General features: G+C 44.0%; 1 non-coding gene across 1 annotated transcript; it reads left to right on the forward strand.

The window, feature by feature from the left end:
* Positions 1-9,017: 9,017 nt before the first annotated feature.
* LOC127669078 (small nucleolar RNA SNORA48) lies at positions 9,018-9,163 on the forward strand. The gene has a single exon (XR_007974285.1). It is a non-coding gene; the product is annotated as a small nucleolar RNA SNORA48 (small nucleolar RNA).
* The last annotated feature ends 14,856 nt before the right edge of the window (positions 9,164-24,019 follow it).

Here is a 24,019-nt window from a genome sequence, read left to right on the forward strand (position 1 = left end):
CATGGTGGCTTACAACCACCTGTAATGCGATCTGATGTCTTCTTCTGGGGTGTCTGAAGACAGCTACAGTGTACTTGCGTATAATGAATAAATAAACCTTTAAAAAAAGATTCACGCCGGAACACACGGAGGTGTAGGGAGTACGAGGAGGTGAGACCAGCCTGAGTTACACAGTGTGATGGCTTAAATATGCTTGGCTCAGGGAGTGGCACTATTAGCAGGTGTGGCCCTGTGTTGCAAGATATTTCCTATCCATTCACATTGAGACAGCGAGAGATCAGTGATTGGAGGGGAGAGAGGAGGAGGAGCTAAGAGAAGTGAGGGGCGGAGAGGGAGAGTCTCAGTGGACAGAGAGGGAGATGCGGATGTCCAGATGACTTCGGACATATTTCTGGTGTTTCGGAGAGGTTAGAAATATTGGGATAAGACTATATCATCGTAAATTGGCATTATGTAATTGGGAGTTTTATATACTTAAATATATTTGGTTAACTATTTAAGTTTAAGAGTCAGGCTTTACCGGGTATTTGAGTGTAGGGCAGGGGTGGGGGGTGGGGGGTGCAGGATTCCCACCGTTTACCGGGTCTAAACATAGCTGGGTTGCTGTGAGAGCTGGCTGAAAGAAACTGGCTCAGTGGCGACAGTGAGAGTCGCCCTGAGCTGGACCAGCCAGGACTTGGTGCAGAGGCCTGGCAGGGTGGTCATTATTAATTATTTACCCCTATATCCCTATTGGAGTAGATATGTCAACTGTGGGTGTGGGTTTTGATACGTTGTCCTAGCTGCCCAGAAGCCAATATTCTGCTAGCAACCTTCAGATGAAGATGTAGAACTCTCAGTTTCTCCCGTACCAGGCCTGCCTGGATGCTGCCACGCTCCCACCTAGATGCTAATGGACTGAACCTCTGAACCTGTAAGCCAGCGCCAATTAAATGTTGTCCTTTATAAGAGTCGCCTTGGTCGTGGTGTCTGTTCTCAGCAGGAAAACCCTAAGACACACGCAGCAAGCTCCTTTCTCAAAATAGTCAACACTGGGGATACAGCTCTGTGATGCAGAATTAGTTAAACACGAACAGTGCCGAGGGTTTGCTCTCCAGCAGACCATGAGTAAGGTAGGATGCAGGGAAAGAGAAAGTGAGGAGATGCCAAACATCCCTCAGCACAAGAGAGACCCAGCACCTCTGAGACAGAGGGTTAAGGTTGTGCGCAGTGCAAATTGAAAGAGAGCTTGCAAAAGGTGGTGCAGTATCATTTAAGGAGAACTAAAAGCTGTGTCTGTGGTTTCAGCCTTGTTTTCTGTTCAGTGAGGATCTATAGTCAGCTCTTACAAAGCTCCTACAAACCAAGGATTAACCCTGGGTGCTGAGACCCTGGCTTGCAGCATTCCTTGTGTCCTTTTTTAGGGGGAAGTACCCCTGCCAGGTTCCCAGAGACATCTGCAGAAACCACTTACAGAAACCACGGTGGGGACAGGCCCCTAAGAAGCTTTTGCCTTTGTAGCTAAACCTAAATGCAGTCCCAAGCAGAATTGGGGAGCTCAGAGGCCATGCATCTGAGAGGAGTGAGACCTGGAATTAGGTAGGGTCATGTCCTCTCAGTTCCTTTTCAGAGGGAGATGGGGGTGTAGGTCCTAGACTTGAGCCAGGCAGGAAGCAGTACTCTGGAACTTCTGTCATTTCCAAGAAAATGTGTCAACCTGACCCCCCAACTACCAAAACCACCAACAATGAGGTTGACAACAGCCAATATTTTAAATACTATAGGAATGTATCTGTGTGCTTCTGCTGACTTGGTGAAAAGTCTCAGAGAGGGCAAACGGTGCAGAGCACCTTCAGAATGACACTTTTGCTTCTGATAACTTTCTAGAAAAATGAAATGTGCTGTGAAGGATAAATTGCGGTTTGATGCGAATTGTCTTGTTAAAATGTCATTTCTCCTCCCCAGCTAACTACTTCCCATGTCATTAAGCCAGTTGATTGGTTATGTCTAGACAATCATGATGGTGATTTACTACCTTTATGTATGGTTGATGCTGGGGGGGTCCAGGGTGGGGGAAGGGCAGGCACATCCCCATCTCTGGTGTCTCTCGGAGAGTTGATGATCAAGTCCCCAGCCGAGGCATTAAACACAGCAATAGAACACGGAGACACAGAGAAGCATTTCCACCGCAGGTTATGAGCTGAGATATAAAATAAGATTTATTTGCAACAATCTGATAGAGAAAATTGAGTCCTGGGAATTGATGTCCTACAAAGGCTTTCTCATCACCCGGGGAGCGAGTCACACTGCAAGAGGAAAGAGTCGGTGATGGCAAAGACATAAAGTGGGAGCTTTGACATTTCCTGCAGCCACTCTTAAAGATAAAGGAATTGACCAGTTTGTACAACGTGAAATACGCTCACAATTACAGTCTTCTCTGATCCAGGCTCTGCTCACAGTTGGATACCCTGGCTTTTTAAATTGATGCTATCATTCAACCTTTTTTTTTTTTAATGCACTTCTTCTGCAAATGTGGTACCAAATAAAACAACCATCTCCCCAAAATAGCAGCTCCTATTCCCGAAAGGTTTAATCCTAGGAAATAATTTCAAATAAATGAGACATAGCGACTACCATTTTACTTCCTATTTCCTAAATTCTCTGAGACTCACCATCGCCATGTGAGTGTAATGGTGTAATAAATACAAGTTAATATTTTTAAGTGCAACGGGAAACAAGGAGTGTTACATTACATTTTCCTTGCACAGTATTCATTCAGTATTCAACATTGTTGCAGTTTTAATGTGTGTCTGATACTGATAGGCTACATTCAGAAAGAAGGTATATGTGGCCTCTCAGTTTGTATATAATCCAACCAGTGCTTCCAGAATACTTTCTATGTCTCCTCATGTTTGTAATCTGACAGGTCTCAGACAGAACTAAAAACAATGTACTGGCTTATAAACCTGAGAGAGCTTAGTCTGAATCAGGATCTCCCTCCCTCCCTCCCTCCCTTACCTCCTTCCCTCCCTCCCTCCTTCCCTCCCTTCTTGTTAAGTCACATTCATTGAACATGGTGGAATGCCCATCAGAATTCAAGCCCTGTGCGTTGGAGCTCAGTGGCTGAATCCTTGCCCATTACGGTAATATCCTGCTTTCCATCATCAGCTCTTATCAGTATGAGAAAGTTTAAAAAAAAAATGAATGGAGATTCCAGTCAGACTAGAAAGTCTGGGTCATCAGTTGTTTCTCTGTTGGATCATTAAGATTGAGTTTAAAAACAAAACCAACCCCTTTATTTTGAAGCAATTATAGTCTCATAGAAAGTTGCAAAACTATGAATTCTGTGTGTTCCTCTGTCTTCCTCCAGTTGTGGCATCTGGCATCTTATATAATGATGGCATGATATAATTAGCCAATATATTGTCATAGGCTGGCAATGTTAACTAGACCAGAGTAGTTTTTCTTTTCTTTTCTTTTCTTTTCTTTTCTTTTCTTTTCTTTTCTTTTTTCTTTTCTTTTCTTTTCCTTTTCTTTTCTTTTCTTTCCTTTCCTTTCCTTTCTTTCCTTTTTTTAAATTTTTTAAAATTTTTAAAATTATTTATTTATTTATTTATTTATTTTTTGGTTTTTCGAGACAGGGTTTCTCTGTTATAGTTCTGGCTGTCCTGGAACTCACTCTGTAGACCAGGCTGGCCTCAAACTCAGAAATCCGCCTGCCTCTGCCTCCCAGAGTGCTGGGATTAAAGGTGAGCACCACCACCGCTTGGCCAGAGTAGTTTTTCTATGTACTCATTTGTATATGTGTCTGTTTATAGTCCTGTGAGTCTTTTTTTTGATGGTGCTAGGGGTTGAACCTGGGGCCTCGGGCATGCTCAGTAAATGATCCTCTGCTGAGCTATAGCCCCCTGATACTTGTATACAGTCTGGTCCCACACAAGCCTATTACCACCACCCCAGTCTCCGCTCAGAACAGTAGCATTGATACAAAGCCCTCCCTGACTCTGTGACATCACAGCAGTATTCCTGTTCCTAACCCCAGCCACCACAAATCAGTTTTCTACTACCATATTTTTCTGTATTTTGAGGCAGGGTCTCAAGTAGTTGGGACTGGACTCAAGTCTCTAAGTCTCTTGTTGAGATGTACAAGATGTATAGTGTATACTGCTATGCTTGGCTTTATTGGGTTCTCTGTATTTTATTTTCTGACGCCATTGCCACACTTTTGACATTTCAAGGATGTTAGGTAAATGGACTCACACAGTATACGTTGTTGTTTGAGGGTGTCCTCAACATTTTTTCATGCTAGAAATGTTTTTTGCTTTTTACATTTTTCTCATATTGAAGAGAGAATCTTTTCATACAGTATGTTCTAGTTATTGTTTCTCCTCTTCCCACCCCCCCAGATTCTCCCCAGCTCCCCTCCCGGATGAACCCACACCCTTTCTTTCTCTCTTTAGGAAATAAACAGACTCATAAGGAATAATAATAATAAAATAATTTAAATTAAACAAAACTTAACAAATGTATAGGGTAAAACAATCAAACAAACAGAGAAAAAGGAGCCAAAGAAAAACACATGGAACACATCTAGATGCAAAAGTACACACACTCACAAACACAGGAATTTCATAAAAGCGCAAAATCACAAGTTATAATATATATGCAACAGACCTGTAAGGTTAAAAGCAAAAACAAAAACAAAAAAACAAAAAAGCCTCAACAAAACATTTTAAGGCAAGGTTCCTCCAAGAAAGCCATGGGGTTCATTTTGTGTTGGCTGTCTACTGCTGAGCATGACCTTTCCTTAAGTGTCCTGTGTATCCCCGATGAGACTCTGTAGGAGAAAACTATTTTTTTCACTTACAAGCAAAACAATTGGCCACAGCTTGTAGGGGCGGGGCTTGTGTCCACTTCCTCCCTCAGCCCTGTGACCTCCATCGGGTGCAGACCTGTGCATGCCACCACACTCTGTGACTTGATGTGTGCATGGTCCTGCTGTGTTTACAGGTGTTTGTTTCTTTGGTGTCCTCCGTCCCCTCTGGCACTTAGACTCCTTCCACTTCTTCCTCAGGGAAGGGATTTCATGGAGACATCTCTTCATGACTGAGGGTTCCAGGCTCTCGCGGTCTCTGAACATTGTCTGGCTCTTGGGTATTTAAGAAGCTTTCCTGATAGTGACTGGGCAAGGCAAGGGTCTAGGAGCATAGAAGACTGTCATTAGGAGTCATTTTGTTGCTATGTTTCCTTAGCAGAACAGTAGTGTTTGGTTTTCTCCTAGGTCCTTGGAATGTCTAGTCTTAGGTTCTTGGCCACCCAAGTAGAATTAGAAATGGACTTTCTCTCATGAACTGGGTCTTACATCCAATCAGATTTTGGTTGGTTACTCCCACAAGCTTTGTGTCAATATTGAGCTAATGCATCCCGCAGGCAGGACACTACTATAGATCAAAGGTTTTATAGCTGAGTTGGTATTTACCTTTCTCCTTTGGTAGCATGCCAAATACCTTCTGGTGCCAAGAACACTAGCTTTAGGGGTGAAGGCTCTAGGTAGGCACCCGCTCACCTTCTCCATGTTCAGTAAGTTGTGTAGACATTGTCTTCAGCCATGGTGCCTTACCATCAATTTGAGGAGAACAACCAATGGCCGTGGCAACAGCCTAGGCTGTTTGCGGGGTGTGTGTGCTCCATTAGGCCCCTCTACCCAACAACTCAATTAGCTATAACTCGTTCCCAGTACTGGGAGTTTCATTTGGTGAAGAGAAGTGTCTAGATGGGGCTTCCCCGACCCCCATTATTTGGCAATTCCATTTGCATCTCCTTCATTTATATATCTATGTTTTAGGAAGGTTCTACTGTATTTCCATAGAGGATTTCCATATAACTTCTCCAATGGCCCTTGGCATTAGCCATTCCTCTCTGTATTCCTCGCCTTACTCCTCATTTGAGCCCCCTGTTCTCATCAGTTCATAGCTATCTATTCTACTTCCCTTTCCTAGGAGAGCCCTTCATCCCTACAAGACTCTTACTACATACATCTATGCCAAACTTCTGCGGTTCTGTAGATTGTAGTGTGGTTATCAAAGACTTAACAGCTAATGACCACGTGTAAGTGAATACAAACCACATTTGTCTTTCCAGGTCTGGGTTACCCCACTCAGGATTTTTTTTTTTTTTTAGCTCCATCCATTTACCTGTGAGTCTCACTTTTAATGGCTGAGTAATATTTATTGTATAAACAAACATACACCATTTTCTCTGTCCATTAATCTGTTGGTGGGCAGCTAGGCTGTTTCCAAATTCTGTTTACTGTGTAGAGAGCAACATTGAGCATGGTTGAGCTCATGTCTCTGTGGTAGGATGAAGCATCCTTTGGGTATAAGCCCAAGAGTGGCATAGCCGGATCTTGAGGTAGATTGATTCTCACATTCCTGAGAAACTGTCACATTTATTTTCATGGTGGCTGTTTCAGCAGTGGAGGAGTGTTTCCTTTACTCCACATCCTTGACAGCATGAGCTGATGTTTAATTGATCTTAGCCATTCTGACAGGTGTAAGATGAAATCTCAAAGACTTTTTGATTTCCATTTCCCTGATGGCTAAGGATGTTCAATATATCTGTAAGTGCTTCTCAGCCATTTGAATTTCCTCTTTTGAGAATTTTATTTAGATCTGAATCCAATTTTTTTTAACTGGGTTATTTGTTTTTTTGATGTCCATTTTTTTTTTTAGTTCTTTATATATTTTAGATACTTCTAACACATGTGTAATTGGTAAAAAATATTTTCTAATTCAGCAGGCTGTAATTTTGTTTGAGTGATCAGAAGGTTCTATGCCTTTCAGAAGGGTCTCTGTTTCATAAGATCCTATTTATCAATCGTTGTTCTTAGTGACTGTGTTATTAGTGTTCTGTTCAGAAAGTCTTTTCCTGTACCAATGAGTTCAAGGCCATTCTCCACTTTTTCTTCTATCAATGTGTCTGGCTTTATGATCTTTGATCTGCTTAAAGTTGAGTTTTGTGTAGGGTGATAAGTATGGATCTATTTGCATTCTTCTGCATCCAGCCATCTAGATTGACCAGCACCATATGTCAAAGATGTAGTCTTTTTCCAGTGTGTATTTCTAATGTGTGTGTGTGTGTGTGTGTGTGTGTGTGTGTGTGTGTGCATGTCAGGTGTCCATAGGTATCTTTGGGACATCAATTCAATTCCATGGATCATTATATCTGTTTCTGTGACAATACCATGGTATTTATATTACTACAGCTATATAGCATAATTTGAGATGGACCAGTTACACCTCCAGCAGTACTTTTAATATTCAGAACGTTTTTGTGCTATCTGGAGTTTGTTGGGTTTCCATATGTAGCTGCAAATTGTCTTTTAAAGGCCTGTGAAGAATTGTGTTGGAATGTTGATGGGGAATACATTGAATTTGTAGATGGCTTTTGGTAAGATGACCATTTTCACTATATTAATCCTACTTATCCAAGAGCACTGGATAGCTTTTCATCTTCTAATGTCTTCTTCAATTTCTTTCTTAAATGTCTCAAAGTTTTTATCATACAAGTCTTTCATTTGCTTGGTTAGTGTTACCCTGATTTTTGTTGTTGTTTGGCTATTGTGAACGATATGGTTTCTCTGATTTCTTTCTCAATCCCTTTGTATATGGGAAGGCTACAGATTCTTACATATTAAATTTGCATGCTGCTATTTTGCTAAATGTGTTTATCAGCTATAGAAGCTTCCTGATAGAATTTTTTAAAAGATTTATTTATTTATTATATGTAAGTACACTGTAACTGTCTTCAGACACCAGAAGAGGATGTCAGATCTCTTTACAGATGGTTGTGAGCCACCATGTGGGTGCTGGGATTTGAACTCATGACCTTCAGAAGAGCAGTCAGTGCTCTTATCTACTGAGCCATCTCTCCAGCCCCTGATAGAATTTTTTAAGGTCACTTGTATATACAACCATATCATCTGTAAATAAAGATACCTTTGAGTTCTTCCCTTTCTATGTGGATCCCCTTGATCTCCTTCAGTTGTTTTATTGCTCTAGCTAAGATTTCAAGTTCTATATTGAATAGGTATGGAAAGAGTGAACAACCCTGTCTTGTTCCTGATTTTAGTGGAATTGCTTTGAGTCCATTTAAGGTTGCTGTTGGCTACAAGCTTGCTACAAATCACCTCTATTATTTTGAGGTATGGCACATATATCCTAGTATTTCCAGAACTTTTATCATGAAGAAGTGTTAGATTTTGTCAAATACCCTTTCTGAATCTAATGAGATGATCATGCAGTTTTTTTTCCTCTCAGTTTGTTTATATACAAAGTGTATTCAGTAGATTTACACATGTTGGACCATCCCTGCATCTCTGGAATGAAGTCTACGTGATCATGGTAGATGATCTTTTGAATGTATTAGACTAATCCTTGGATGCATATGCTGTTGGTATTTGGAGGTGACCCATTGGAAGGATCAGATGGATCCGTAAAGATGTGCCCTCACAGTAGTGTCTGGGCCCTGCAAGCATCATGAGGGCAATCCTAGGTACGATGGAGAGGAAGACTTGCTGTGATATAAAAGATAAACAGCCAGAGACACATAGAAGGGGCCAGGCTGAACCAGGCCATGAGGGGCCAGGGTGAGAAAGGGAGAGAAGAAAGAGGGAGCAAAAACTATACCTGGGAACCCAGAGACCAAGAGGTCAAAAGCATTAAGAGGCTGGTCGCCAAAATGGCTGAGGTTATATAGGAAGTGGCTTGAGAACAGAGGCTCAGGAGCAGAAGCCCAGCCTAGTCCCTAGGCTGGACAGTTTGAGGGTAGGGAGTGGGGTGAGATCTACAGAGGGGAGCCAGGACTCTGTAGCAGGTAGGGGAGTGAGGACTAGGGTTCACTTTGATTTGTTAAACAGGCACCTCAGTTGGCCATTTGTCTTCAATTTGAGGCCTAACAGAAAAGATCTGCATGGGAAGTGAAGACTAAAACTCACATCACACACACACCCAACCCCACCCCTTCCCTATCCCCACCCCCACCCCTGGCTCTGGGCAAAGAGACACCATATTGTTGGTGATGTTCTTGCATCAGTCAAGGGCAGAGCAGATAGTGATCCTTTGTTTATCCTAATTTGATGCCTGGCTTGGGGACCAAAGATGTGTCCTATACCTAGTACTCATCAAATGAAATCAAGCCAAATCCAGGTAATGCAGCATGGGAGGAGGAAGACAGACAGACACCTGCCAATCACCATGCTACTTACAGATCCGTCCTACAGCATCAGGCACAGGCAGGCCATAGATTCTTGCTTTTGACCATGCTATGCAGTGCAGCATGGATGAGGCTGCCATGTCCCAATCCACAGGGCAGTTAACGGGGTCCCTGGACCACCTAGAGAGAATGTGGGGACAAGAGACACAAGAGACGGACAGCAAGACAGTATTCTGATCAAGCTGTCAACTTTTATTGTTTTACACACTGCAATATAAAGGAAAGCAAGCAGGATCTAGGGAGGGAGTATGAGGGGGCAAACATTGTCTTCAGGGAACAGTCTCTCAGGGGGCAAGCACTGGCTCTAAACATCGTCTCTAGGAAGTAGTCTCTCAGAATCATCTCTCAGAATCTCATGACAAAGTTGGCTTGGGCTTCAAGGAAGCTGGCAAACTAAAATGATCACAAGGAGGTGAAGTGGAAAGAGATTGCTATAGTAACCTAACTGCAGGTGAGCTCTGTTTGGTCTACCCAACGTGAGCTCTATATGTGCTGACCAGCTTGCTAATTGGCAAACCTGAAAGCTAATATTTTTTTCTTCTAAAAGCAGGCTTGAGCATGTAAGATGGCTGACAGGAGGAGGTTTTGAGATCTAAGTGAGAATGGTTCCTGGCAATGTCACCCAGGGACCCACAGCCACTTGGCCAGCCTGCAGCAGGAGCCATTACAATGAGAGAGTGTGTGGTGGTCAGAGGGAAGAGAAAGAGAAGTGGAGTAGCTTGAGCGTTGTGAGGAGAGATGGAACTGGAGACTTGAGGGTGGAGAGGAGAAGACAGTTGTGAGTAGCCAGCCCCACCACCTGGGGCCATGGTGAGGTCCCAGTGCAAGTTGCCACTGAGGTCCATGTCTGAGTCCATGGCTATGCAGCACCAGGGGTCAGTGTTGGTGGATCGTAGCACCCCAAGAAAACATGGGGTTGTCTCTGGTCGGAGCAGCCACCAGGAACTGCATGGATGTCTAGGAGCTGTGCCTATCTGGCCCGTCCCATCAAGGGATGCTGCATTGTGGAGAGCTTGCCCCATCTCTCACTGGTGGCAGCACTTGGAAAAGCAGGACCTGCACCTTGCCCAGTGGTGCTGACCATGGTGGCAGAGGCATGGGTGGGCTGACCCTGCTACTTGCCTGTTGTGTGGTGGCAAAGCAGCAGAGGTGACAGCCCTCCCTTCATCTCCCACCCCCCGAAACTCCACCCCTTGCCAGTCTGGCAGTCGGGAAAGCTGCATACAGGGTCATGAACCCAGGAAGACTAGTCCTGCTTCTTACTGAAGCACTCAAGAGAACAGGTCCCATACCTCTCTTGGACAGCACAGCAGAGCTGACTCAGGTGTCAGGGTCACAGGTGAGCCAGCCCGGAGGAAGATGAGAGCTTGGAAGAGCTGGCCCTGTCACTCAGCTGCCTTGAGGTAACGTGGGTGCAGGGGTGATGCCTTCCCTGCCTTGCCCATCACCCCTCCTCCCCGCCGGGGCAATCAGGTGAGCTGGCCTTGGTAGGTGACTTGCTGCGGTAAGCTAGCTCCAAGGACAAGAGCTGGGGAGAACTAGCCAAGCCACTTGTCTGTTGTAAGGTGTCATGGGTGCACGAGTGATACCTCTCACCCCTGCCTCACCCCTTGCCACCTGTGGCAGTCAGAACTGTCCCTGCGGTCACGCGAGTGGTTAAGGGCAGCGTAGTAGCGCTGGCCCTGGCGGAGGGTGTTGCGGAAATATTAAAAAAGATCCCACCAGCATTCCTGACCTGCCAGGCCTCAGCACCATGTCCCAGCGGGGTCCCGCGCCACTGGCCACTCGCCACTCGCCACTCGGCCGAGTTATTCTCGCCCAGCTACCTCCCACAGCCTCTCAGCTGTGTTCCCTCTCTGCCCTCGGTGGACCCACACTCCAGTAACCAAGTAAAGCAAAACTCTTACAGCTTAATTAATCAATCAGATTTATGTATCAGTAATATCACAATTTACAAGATGCCAATGCAATAATTTAAGGGCCAATTGATAATGATAAAAGCTTTGTCCCAATACTTCTAACCTTATAAAATCTTAGGTATTTTGGCTAGTAGATGTCACACAGGTCCATGTTCGAAGCCATCTTGTTTCTTTCTCTCTTCTTCTGCAACCTCTGTGCCTCCCCAACCCCTAGTTCTGCCTCCCCAACTCCTAGCTCCGCCTCCCCAACTCCTAGCTCCGCCTCCCCTTTCCTGTCCAATCACAGGCCTTCCACTGCCCCAATATGATTGGACATGGAAAATCCTGAAACAGGAGGGATACAGATGAGACTTCTCTAAGGGTGAGAGCATTGGAGAGCTGGCCCTGTCACTTCTCTCCGGTGAGGTGGCCTGGGCGAGGAGGTGGGGTCAGGGAAGACAACCCCATGTTCTCTAGTGGGAATATGATCCACGGACAAGGGGTGATTGGATCACCCTCAAATCTATATCATGTGCTAAGGAGTGGGATACATCAAAGGACCAGTCCTGCTGGTTGGAAGCTGCAGGATCTCCTTGGCGCCTGAGGCAATCAGGAGAGCTGATCCCAGGTCACGAGAGCAGGTGAGCTGGTCCTTCCCCTTACCTCCTGCAGCATCCGGGGAGCAGGCCCTGCACCTCACCTAGGCAGTCCATTAGAGCCGGCCCAGTTCAAGGACGACCGGGTGAGCCAACCCCAAGGTCAAAGTGAGAGAAAGCTGGCTCTGCCACTCATCTGGTGTTAGGTGGCAAGGGTAAGCGGGTAATGCTCCCCGCCTTGCCCTTCGTCACCGGCGGCAGTCTGGATAACTGGTCCTGGGGTTATGAGAGCCGAGCTGTCCCTGCCCCTACAATGGAGCTGGCCCTGGTCAATGAGGCTGAAGACACTGGCGAGTCATCCTTGAGGGTGTGAGAATGGGAGAGCCGGCCTGGACCACAACTGGGCAGCACAGTGGAGCTTGCTCAGGAGGTATGGGTGTGGGTGGGCCAGCCCTGAGGGAAGGAGAACAGGAGAGCCAACATGTCTCCCCGTCCTGCTGATGGTGGCATTGATGGCCTAGCTGGAGCTGTTGTGTGTAATTTTTTTTAACAGATACATTTTATTTATTTTTATTGGTTATTTTATTTATTTACATTTCAAATGTTGTCCCCCCTCCCCTTTTTGGATTCCCCTCTGCAGACTCCCTATCCTATGCCCCTCCCCCCTGCTCTCCCACTCACCCACCCACTCCTGCCTCTAGCATCCCCCTACACTGGGGCATGGAGCCTCCAGAGGACCAAGGGCCTCCCCTCCCATTGATGCCAGATAAGGCCATTCTCTGCTATATATGCAGCTGAAGCCATGGGTCCCTCTATGTGTACTCTTTGGTTGGTGATTTAGTCCCTGGGAGCTCTAGGGGATCTGGTTGGTGATATTGCTGTTCTTCCTATGGGGTTGCTAACCTTTTCAGCTCCTTCAGTCCTTTCCAGAACTGCTCCATTGGGGTCCTTGTGCTCCATCAGATGGTTGGCTGTGAGTCTCACCATCTGTATTGGTTAGGCTCTGGCAGAGCCTCTCAAGGGGCAGCAATACCAGGCTCCTGTTAGCAAGTGCTTCTTGGCATCAGCAATAGTGTCCGGGTTTGGTGTCTGCAGATGGGATGGATCCCTAGGTGGGTCAGTCTTTGGATGGCCTTTCCTTCAGTCTCTGCTCCACTTTTTGTCCCTGTATTTCCTTTAGAAAGGAGCAATTCTGGGTTAATATTTTGGAGATGGGCGGGTGACCCCATCCCTCAACTGGGGACCACGCCTAACCACTGGATATGGTCTCTACAGGTTCGATCACCTCTTTGTGGGGTATTTCGGCTAATGTCATCCCTGTTGGGTCCTGGGAACCTCTTGCTTCCCTGTCCCTTCTGCCCAGAAATTACCTCCAAGCCTCCTTTATTGACCAAATCAAGGACCAACTAGGCAACCAGACTTTAGAATCAGCAACTACCTTACATGGAGCAGTGCTGGAGAACTTGCCCTGGTGGTGTGGATAGGAAGAATGGGTGGGCTGCCCAACTCAGTTATCACCTGGGCCCAAATCTAAAATCCCTATTATCTTCTAACAGCTGGGACATGAGAAAGGACCAGTCTTCCTGTTTCAAAGCTGTAGCATCTCCTTGACCCAGCAGCAACAGGATAACCTGGAAGAGTTGGATCCCTGTGAGGATCCAATATTGATGTTGTCACAGAAGCCAGAGACCTCGAACCAGACCAGTGACAACATTTGCAAGTGATGATGTGTGGCCAGAGGGAGATACTATGACATACTACTGCTTCTACTATGAGGTATTTTCTATGCTTGCTTTGTTGTTGTTTGTTTGTTTGTGAGTGTTTTGTTTTCAGGGGGAGTTGGCATGGACAGGGGGCAGATAGTTGGGGACCTGGAGACGAGCGGGCCTGGGGCGTATGGTATAAAACTCATAATCAATAAAACATTTTTTAGAAAGGGAAAGAAACTCAAATTAGCACCACTTTAGCCAGGTGCTGTGTCAAAACCAGCAGAGTTTGACTGACCCCAGGGCTTATTTTCCTTTCTCATTTAAGCACAGTAAACTTTGGAAAGAGGTTTCCACATGACAATTATCACAACAAAGCTTTAGGCACAGCTATGCTGAAACTCCTTGGCAAAGCACCTGTGACCCTTACAGTAGCAAAGACTTCTATTGACAGATGGACAGTTACCAGGGTGAGGGTGTAGTGAGGAAGGACTTGTAATATACATAAGGATGGATTCCCTTGATGGAGGATAAAAAGTACTGGGACCTCTTTCATAAGGATAGGTTCTATTCACTTGGAGCCCAAGGGCTTCAACGGTGCTCAGGATTTTAGAGGACTCCGGAAGGCTGACTCTACAGAACAGTAGAAAGACCACCAGGTTGCTAGACAACCTCCACTCCAGTCTTCTGGGCGAAAAAGTACTTCCTTCCCTTGAAGAAAATAGGTCCATGGATCCTCTTCCTCCATTCCTTCTCTAGGCTGTGCCTCCTACATGTTCAGATTTACGATCCTTGAGCTGACAGCAGCCCCCTAGCACTGTCCTCTTATCCTTTCTGTCACACAACAACACAAGAAGTCCTTCACTAGACACTGATTCCCCGAGTTTCCAGTCGAGAGCATGTTGAGGAATTGATTTCTTTATTTTATGAGTTACCCTGTCTGAACTAGCTGAGAGTGTCATAGATGAGTATGGAAACCTCGGGGCTGATGCTTTTCAGTAAACACAATGCCTAGCAGTCCACCTAATCTGTTTTGTATTCATACTTAACTTCACTCTTATTCTTTTATTGCTGGCTTACATCCCACTGTATGAAGCCAAGGTTCATTTAACCATTCATTCATGCTTTGACACAGACACTTGGATAGGCCTTGGGCTTTCACTATTGCAGACGGAAGTGCTATAAATATTCATAGGAAGATTACTTTATGTATGTATAAACATAGGTTTTAATTTCTCTGGGATTAATTTCCCAAAGTAAATGATTGCTAGGGTGTGCAGAAAGGACTGGCTTGCTTTTATAAGAAACTGCCAATATCCCCAAATACACTTTATATTTTTATCATCCTTTAGATACAATCTCATGTAGCTCAGGCTGGCCTCTACCTCTCTAGATAGCCAAGGATGGCCTTGCATTTTTGATCCTCTCACCTCTACTTCCCAAGTGTGTGGATTCCAGCCATACTACAATTTGGCATCCTTAACAGTAGAAAAGCTTTTTAGATAGGTAAATGAACGTCAAAAGATAAGAAGTCACACAAAGGTCATACACAGCCTGAGCTGAGCGCGTGAACACAGACAGTTGGCCTCTTTACAGTCTCCAGAGCATTTTAGAAGAGCTCGCAATATTTATTATAAATTTCTCCAGGCCCTATCAGCAGCAGCCATGTATTAATTAGCAATGGTCATTCTTGACAGAAAACCCAACGGCAGTCATTGAATCCATTGAAATCAGATAGCAAGATATCCTGATATTGGTGTATTCGGAGGTTCAAAGATAACAATTGCTATCACCCCAGGAATCATGTCCACGTGAAGAATTGAAAAATGGCTTCGTTTATATATAAGGAAGGAACATGCTTTCCCAGGAACGCATAGTCCTCTGGTTTTCCTATGTTTCCCAGAACGCTGACTGGGGGCTTACTAGGGTGTTAGTTATGATTTGAGGGTATTGCTCAAAGGCTTACATGTTAGACATTTGGTCCCGAGCATGACTTGTTGGAGTGGAAGAATCACAGATTGGGGATCAACGTTAAGGTGATTAAGCCACTGGCAAACGCTGCCTGGAAGGGGTTACTATAGTTATTATGGAACCCTGGTTAGTTCCTGTAAGAGCAGTTAGAGTTATACAGAAAGAACTTGCCTTAGCCCTGAGTCATCCTGGCTTTCTGTCTCACCATGTGGCCTCCTTCATTCTGTCCCACCATGACATTACTCACCATATTATTTCCTATTTTCCATTGAGGGGATGATGAATGCATCTCAAGGAAGGGAGGCTTTAATTTGGGTCACAGTTTGAGTGGATACAGTGCATCGTGGCAGAGAAGGCACAGTCCTGGGGCCATGAGGCAGTTAGGCATATTTTGTCTGCAGTCAGGAAGCAGAGAGAGATAAATGCTGGTGCTTATCCAACTTCTTTTTCCTTTCAATTCAGTTCAGGACCACAGTTGATGGTTTGCTGCTGCCCACATTCAGAATTGTCTGCCATCCTCGATCAAACCTCTCTGGCAACGCCCTCCTAGAGGTGTCTCTCCTATGCGACTCTAGATCCAGTCAAGATGCCAGTGAGGGCTAACTCATTTCACCACACTGTGATGGAGCCAGGAGATGCCAATTGGAGGGAAGCAGTTGCCGATGCCAGGATCTTGAACCTCCAAAGCGGTTAAATAAACGTGGGATTTCTTTTTTAAAAGATGTTTTAAAATTGTGATTTGCATTGATGTTTTGCCTGCGGGTATTTCTTTGTGAGGGCGAAGATCTCTGGAACTGGTGTTACAGACAGCTGTGGGCTGCCACGTCTGCTCTGGGAGCCTGACTCCTCCGGATGAACAGTCATGGTTATTCCCCTGAGCCATCACTCCAGCCTCCATAAACTTGTTTTTTAAATAAAGTGTCTAGCCTTAAGTGTTTTGTTACAGTCACAGAAAGCAGAGTAATACAGACTCTCACGGTTGGAACATTGTAGAGAGAAGAAGAATTTTCTTAGAATTCTGGTTGGATCAGAAACAAATTTGTTACTATAATAAAACCAAATATAAAATGGAGAATGGAAGAGATTAAGTTATTTTTCTCCCAGGGCTCAGAACTGATTTGTCATGTTACCTCTATATATCAAGCAGTGACCCTTTATGCTGCGTTCTTACCACATTCACCACCTGTCTGTACGTTCTGGATCTCATAGGGCAGGTGGAACTGTTTTGTGATTTGGACAAAGCTTTTGTTTATCTCCAAAAGCTTATTTGTTAGAAGCTTGATCCCCAATGCATGTTGGAAACTGAGTGTGTGGCGCTGGCTTAAACCCAGGACTTCATACACACTAGGCAAGTAGTCTGTCACTGAGAACATCCTTACCTCTTGATGGTGCCTGTTAGAGTCTGATTCCATGGAGAAGCCATTGGGAGCACTACCTTTAGAGGAAATTATGCACTGTTGTAGTATACAGATTAGGTTTGGAAAGAAGATAATAAAGTAGATCCGTCTCTGCTGTCTGATTCCATATCCCCCCCCTCTTACACAGGGTGCTTCCCTGTGGTGCCATTGGCCACCAGTTTCTCACCAGAGCTCATCAGAACCTCATCAGAAGCTCTGGTATCATATTCCTGAAACTACTCAGCCTCAGGTGTTTTGTTATAGTAACAGAAAACACACTGATAGAAACTCTCACTGATATTTATTATTATTTAGCAACCTTGCACATTTTGCTAAAGAAACAGAAAATAGACTAATACAATCTCTCACTATCATATTTACTCTGATATAGCAGTAAGTGAGGGAGCAGAATAACACTTTGCTTTTATAGAGATGATCGGGAGATTGTTGGCATCATTTTCACTTATATTACCCTAACCTTGGTGGCATTGCTCTATTAGCCACTAGGGAGGCTGGGAACTATGGTACCTAGTCTAGAAAGCCACCCGTTAACCAGAGCTTCTATGACCAGAACAGGGTTACAGGTTTGGGAAGTAGCTAGGAGAACTTAGTACAATGTCTTCTAGTTGGAGACAAGAGATGGAACAGTTCAGGGAGGTGGTTCTCAGCCAGAAGCAACTTTGTTCATTGGAGGACATTTGACAATGTCAAGCTGATGTTGGCTGCCCCACCGGTGTCATGTGCATAGCTAGCATCCAGCAGGAAGATGCTGGTACGTATTTTACCCTGTCCAGTTCAAGCCCCCTATAAAGACATGAGTAACGCAAACCATCCAGTGTACAGAAGCTGTGACCCGATTCAGGGTCTGTCCCTCATGCCTCAGCCTGTCATGTGTCAATAACATCTCTTGGCTTCATTTCATGCTTTCCTAGAAAAACGTGCTTGTGGGTAAGATGTGGGTAACATGCCCAAACTCCCAGCAACATAGACAGGGAGGGATTATAGCACAATGGGCCATTCTGCTTCAGAAGCCCAAGACATAGCCACTTGCATATAATTCCACAGCCTCCACCACCAAGTGAGTTTCGTTCTAACAAGAAAGATTCTCTTCTCCGGATTTTCACAAGCTAGTTAATAATATATAATCTCTCTCTAATGCACAGGAAAGGGGAAAAGCAATTCAATTAAAGACAAGTGCAATTTTGTATAATTAATCATAGTCTTCTTCAGAGGAAATAAAAATAATTTGTTTTGGTAAGGAGGAACCCATAATTATTCAGTGAGAAGGAAAACCCATTCATTCATACATCATGTTTACTCTGATGCAGCATTCACCAGGAGACTCCGGCGTGGAAAAGCATGCGGTAAATCTTGTCATTTCTGGTTCTGATAATCTGCTATAATGATAGATTAAAAACGCAGTTTGGCATTTCAGGATATAAATCTCTAATAACCAACCTCAGAGAAGGCACCAAACCCTTCAGAGAGATTTCCAACATGAGATGGTGACACTTCTTAATAAACCCAGGATTAGTGATGTAACTTGTCACCCATCCAGCCAGAAGAAGAAGAAAATGGCACGGTTGCTACGGTGACCACTCTGAAGTTGTGTTCTATAAATCTACGTAATCCATTTCGGGAAGTTCTCCCCTGGGATGAAGACATGCGCTGTGTCAGCCATGCATCACAGAAACCTTTTCTTATTTAAGGTGGTTATTTAGACACCACACATTTTTCTTAGAGACAGAGACAAGCGTATTGTCCTCGGCTGCCTATTTTCTGGGGCAAAGCACTTTACTTCTAGGGCTTTCATAGAACTTTTTTTGTGGTGTGTGTGTGTGTGTGTGTATTAAGTATGAAATGTGTGTGTGGTATATATGAGATGTGTGTGTGTTTGTGTGTGGTGTGTATGTGATGTGTGTGCATGTGTGTGTATGCACATGGTATATATGTGTGTGTTCATGAGTATGAATATATGTATGTATGTGGTATGTGTATATGTGTGTATCTCTGCATATAAGCATATGTGTGGTGTGTGTATATGTATCTGTGCATGTGTGGTGTATATGTGTGTTTGTGTATGTGTGTGGTATATCTGTGTATGTGCATTGTATATGTGGTGTGTGTGTGTTGTGAGTATGTGCATGTGAGTGTGTGGTGTGTTTGTGTGTATACATAGGTATGCACAATGTACCATGTGGAAGTCAGAAGATAACTTGTGGGCAATGGTTCAGGGTTCAAGCTCAGGTACTCTGGCAAGTGGTCTCTGCTCTTAGAGCTCCACTTCACGCTAAATCACACATCTCTTCTCATTCTTCATTATTGGACTTTCCAAACTGTAAAGTATCTCCAGGAAAATTTTCATTTTTTAAAAATCTTCAGGCTGCTCTCAAATTGGCTGTGTAGGTTAGGACTACCTCGGGATGCAGTTTCCCAGCTGAGCTGCATCTACAGCCCATCACATCTTATACTTTATTTTTTATATGCTCAGCTCACTACATAAATAATACATGTTCACCGATTTGTGTGTTTTAGCTTTTAGTAGTGTGCCTGTGAACCATGTTCTTGGAGTCAGATTTATGAGCATTGTAAGACAACATGCAGTTATATTCTTCTATTGTGGGATCAAAAAAATTATACAAACGGAGAACTGGATACCTGGATTCTTTGAAATGGAGAGCTATGGATTCATTCAAATAATATAGATCCTATCTGTCAGTATGTATCTAATAGCATTTAACAGAGTTCAAGTGGACTGTTTAGTTTATTGACAATGCAGAAGCTGCTCACATCCTTGCTTATTGATGGAAGAAGAATAGCCTTGGTACCAAATCACAGGCCTGCGTGCTTGGCCAGTCTTACCATCTACCAACTGTGCCTCAGTAGGCAGGCGGCTTTCATCACAGTAAGCCTCGCTTGCCTTGTATGTCAATAGGGATTCTGATACCATTCCAAGGCCATTGTCGTCCTCACTTTCAATGAGCTATCATGTAAAATACACAGAACACAGCTGGGTAGAATCAGAGCCCTTGGTGATAAGTAATAGAAACCAACACTGCTAGATGAATGGGAGAAAAAGCACATTTGTTAGAATGATCACGAGCTCCTTACAGAATCTAGGAAGGGGTCAAGAACTGCATTTCAGAGCTGGGAACTATGGCTTCCCAGTTGCAGGAAGTCCTGATGGGATTCCAGGCACAATTACCTTTGTGGATGACTAAATATGTTTTCAACCATTTTTGGCGTTCTGGAAGATTTACATTCCCCGGAGAAAGAGGCTTATTGTTCTGGATTAGGCGACCTGGTTTATAAACGCTTTGAGATCGTGTTAAGTCTTTGGCAGCTTTACCAGATCTGCAGAAGAATGGGAAAAATGTCAGGCAAGACAGAGATCTACAAAGGCACTTGATACTTTGTGACTGTTCTTCCTTCTGGTTCACTCATCTGAACCCCATTTTATATCTTGCAATGTGTGTAGCAGTACACAGTTAATATATGCCAGTTTAATATATGTATAATACTTTTAAACTTTAAAAATCTCTCTTTCTGAATGTTCTGTGCCTTGTCCTAGATATTGTGTATGTATAGTGTAGTGTAGTGTATGTGTGTATTCTTGCATTTGTGCATGTATGTTCAGGTGCACATATGTGTGCATATATGTGCAAAGAACAGAAGATAACTTCAGGTGTTATCTTCAGGAGCCATCCACTATATATTTTTTTGGAGAGAGCATCTCTCATTGTCCTGGATCTCACTAAATAGACAAGGCCAGCTAACCAGGAAGACAGGAATGTGCTAGCTCTGACCTCTCAATGCTTTCATTATAAATGCTTACCACCATAATTCACCCTTTTATTGTAAACCTGGGTTCTGGGGATCAAAGTGAGATTCTTATACTTGGAAGGCAAGCGCTTTATTGACTGTGTTGTGTCACCAGCCCTCATCCAAGATACTTTCTACAATTCAGTAGCAGTGTGGTCATCGGGTTTGTGACCTCCTTCTTTGTACTTCTATCAGATTCAGCTTGCTTGGCTTCTAGATACACCGGCTTGATCGTCCGCCTCAGCACGGGCCCTTCTCGCCCTTTGCCCTCTATTTCCAGTGCCTTTGTCTCTGTTTTCACTTCAGCCATTGATTCCTAAAGTTATCTAGGAAATAACCAGTCAAGATATCATTTCAGTCAACACAACCAACTTCTAGACTTTTGCTTTCTCAACTGTTTGTACCGAGCATTTGGCCTCTTATCATGGTCTGAACTTAAAATGTCCCACAGAAGGTCACACACGTTTGAATGCTAGTTCTACAGATGGTGGCGATGTTTGGGAAGTCTGTGGAATTGTTAGGAGGTGAATACCTGCTGAGGGAAGTATGTATCTGGTGGCGGTAGGGGTGGACTTTAAGGTTTTGTAGCCCTGTCCCACTTCTCTCTCTCTCTCTCTCTCTCTCTCTCTCTCTCTCTCTCTCACACACACACACACACACACACACACACACACACACACACACACCCTTCCTGACTGTCAGTGAATATCATTGCTGGCCTCATGATCCTACCCTTTCCTCTGTATTCCCTTGGAACATTCCACAGTCCAGAACGAGCCCTTCCTCCCTTAGGTTGCTCTGGTCAGGTATTTCATTTCAACAGTGTGTAGGGTCACCAAGACACTGTCTGTCCGTGCTTCATTCTCTCTTGAACGTAGACTAAACTCGGTGGTCCCATCACTCGTCACTTCATCAGCATCTTCCTGCCACTGAAGGCTGGAAGCAGCATGAAGGGACCATCTGACGTCCATTCTGATCTCCCCAGGTCTGGACAACCTGATGGAATGGAAGCCCTGAGAGTCTTCTAAGGCTGCATCTATGGACATCTGCGGGTGATTCCAAAATATCCCATTGCTGTCCCCGAGAAATGGAGGAAAGGGAGAGCTCTTCATAGTGCTCATGACACAGGTAATGTGCTACCTGCTTCTCAGCTTTATTTTCTCTCCAGTCAAGCACTCCGACCCGGGTCCTCATAAACACCAGTTGGTCTTCCAGTTTAACAAAGAAGCACTCATACAATATAAATAATGAAAACCTTTGAAAGCGTCGTCTGATCACATTTCATTTTTTTAAACTTTTTAAAAGTTTTTTTAAAAGAGATTTATTTATTTATTATATATAAGTACACTGTAGCTGTCTTCAGACACCCCAGAAGAGGGCATCAAATCTCATTACAAATGGTTGTGAGCCATTATGTGGTTGCTGAGATTTGAACTCAAGACCTTCAGAAGAGCAGTCAGAGCACTCAAATTAAGTGACCTCTTAATCGCTGAGCCATCTCTCCAGCCCCACATTCCATTTTAGATGTAGGTTTCCTCTGGCATAAGTGGACCTTTGGCTGTAATATATTTTTAATGTAGGGGTTCTTGGGGACAGGGTCTTTCTTGTTGCACAGGCTTGTCCCAAACTTTTGGCTTGAAGCAATACTCTTGTCTTAGCCTCCCAAGAAACTTTCATACTGAGACTGCAATGTATTCCAGGCAAGTGCTCCCATACCCTGCTTGCACTGTATTTTTTAAATATTAAGTACAGGGAGCCGGAGGGCTGATGGTTGAGTGGTTAGGAGCATTGGTTGTACTTCCAAAGGTTCATCCTGACAGTTCAAATCTCTCTATAGCTGCAGCTCATCCCATGGCCTATCCAATGCCATCACACAGTCTCTGAGGGTATCAGACATTCAAGTCATGCTCAGACATATACCCAGGCGAAGCATGGCACATACACACGGCATAAAATAAAGTAAAAATAAAGTTAAAAAATTAAACCCATTTTTTTAAGATCAAGTTTGTGATTTTGTTACTGGATCATGTAGCAAAGTTAAATATATCTATAGTTTATAGTGCCTCACAAAACTGCTGCATCTTTCAGGTGCTGTCTTGCTCTTTCTGTTACGCTGTAGAGTGTTCCCGTTTCTTTGCTGCAAATTATATCTACAAGGCACCTTACGGAGGTTCGCTGCCCAGTGCACACTGTTCTAGTGAGCGCCCGTTTGTTTGATTCAACGCTTTATCCACAGAGTTGTTACATCACCCAGAGCCACATGCAGTCACGGAATGGTGCTGGAAAAGGAATGAGATCGGGATTCCTGTTAGCAAGGTAAGCTGCTGCTTCATGTTGTTCTGAGAACTGGAGCTCTGGACACGCAGTGAAGAATAATTCTTTAGAGAGAAATAAACTTACATGAGTGGAACCTTGGGTTCCAAAGGAAACAAAGCAATATAAATATATCAATCTCAGCTCTGTTTCCTAACCTGCTTTCAAATTAGCGATAATGTGATGGTTATCCTGGGGTACAAGAAGCAATAGATAACAAAAGCAGAAACAGAAAATCTCTTCCTTAAGCCCAGCGAGTCTCAGGATGAGGGCTAGACAGCACATCACCCCACGTCACCCCAGGATTTCCACTGAAGAAGGGGCTGCAGATTATTACCTGTGAGCTGGTGGTATCCTGCTGATCTCCCACAGGATCAGCACATGTGTGCCTCTAAATAACCAAGTCAATATCGGCCTCCCTATTTTCCTGATAAAGAAAAGCTAACCCAGAAAGTTTAATAACTAGTTTCAATCCAAGGATCCATCCAGGACTCAAACACAGGTTGTTAGTCTGAATCCAGAGTTAAATAAGTACCTAAGTGTCCAATGTCATATAAAGTTACAAAATCTTATCTAAGCCAGTTCCACTGACTCTGTATCTTGAACAAAAAAAAGTATGTTCTCATTTGTTACCTTCTAAGAAGCTATCTACTTACCCTTCAGTAGAAATAAAAAGAATGCTTTCATGGGAAGATCGCATTTATTTCAAATTATTTCAAATATATTTTAAATCCCTGTGGTTGCAGAGTGAGTCTAACTAGCCAAATAAGTTAATTTTTGTGCAATTGTTTGTTTAAGTCAGGGTCTCATGTAGTCCAGGCTAGTCTCCAATTTGCCATGTAGCCAGAGATGGCCTTGAAATCCTGGCCTCCTGTTCTACCTCTCCAGTGTTAGGATTACAGGTGTGTACCACTGTGCATGCTTTCAGTATGTTCCTTAAAATAGAGTATGAATATCAGCTTCCTGTTTTTACTTGTTGATCATATACATTCACACATATATTCTTCCCACAATTCACTATTAAGCAAATGATGATTGCAGTTTCCTAGAGGAAATTGATACTT

This window comes from Apodemus sylvaticus, chromosome 18 (genome assembly GCF_947179515.1).
Source record: "Apodemus sylvaticus chromosome 18, mApoSyl1.1, whole genome shotgun sequence".
NCBI classification, from domain to species: domain Eukaryota; kingdom Metazoa; phylum Chordata; class Mammalia; order Rodentia; family Muridae; genus Apodemus; species Apodemus sylvaticus.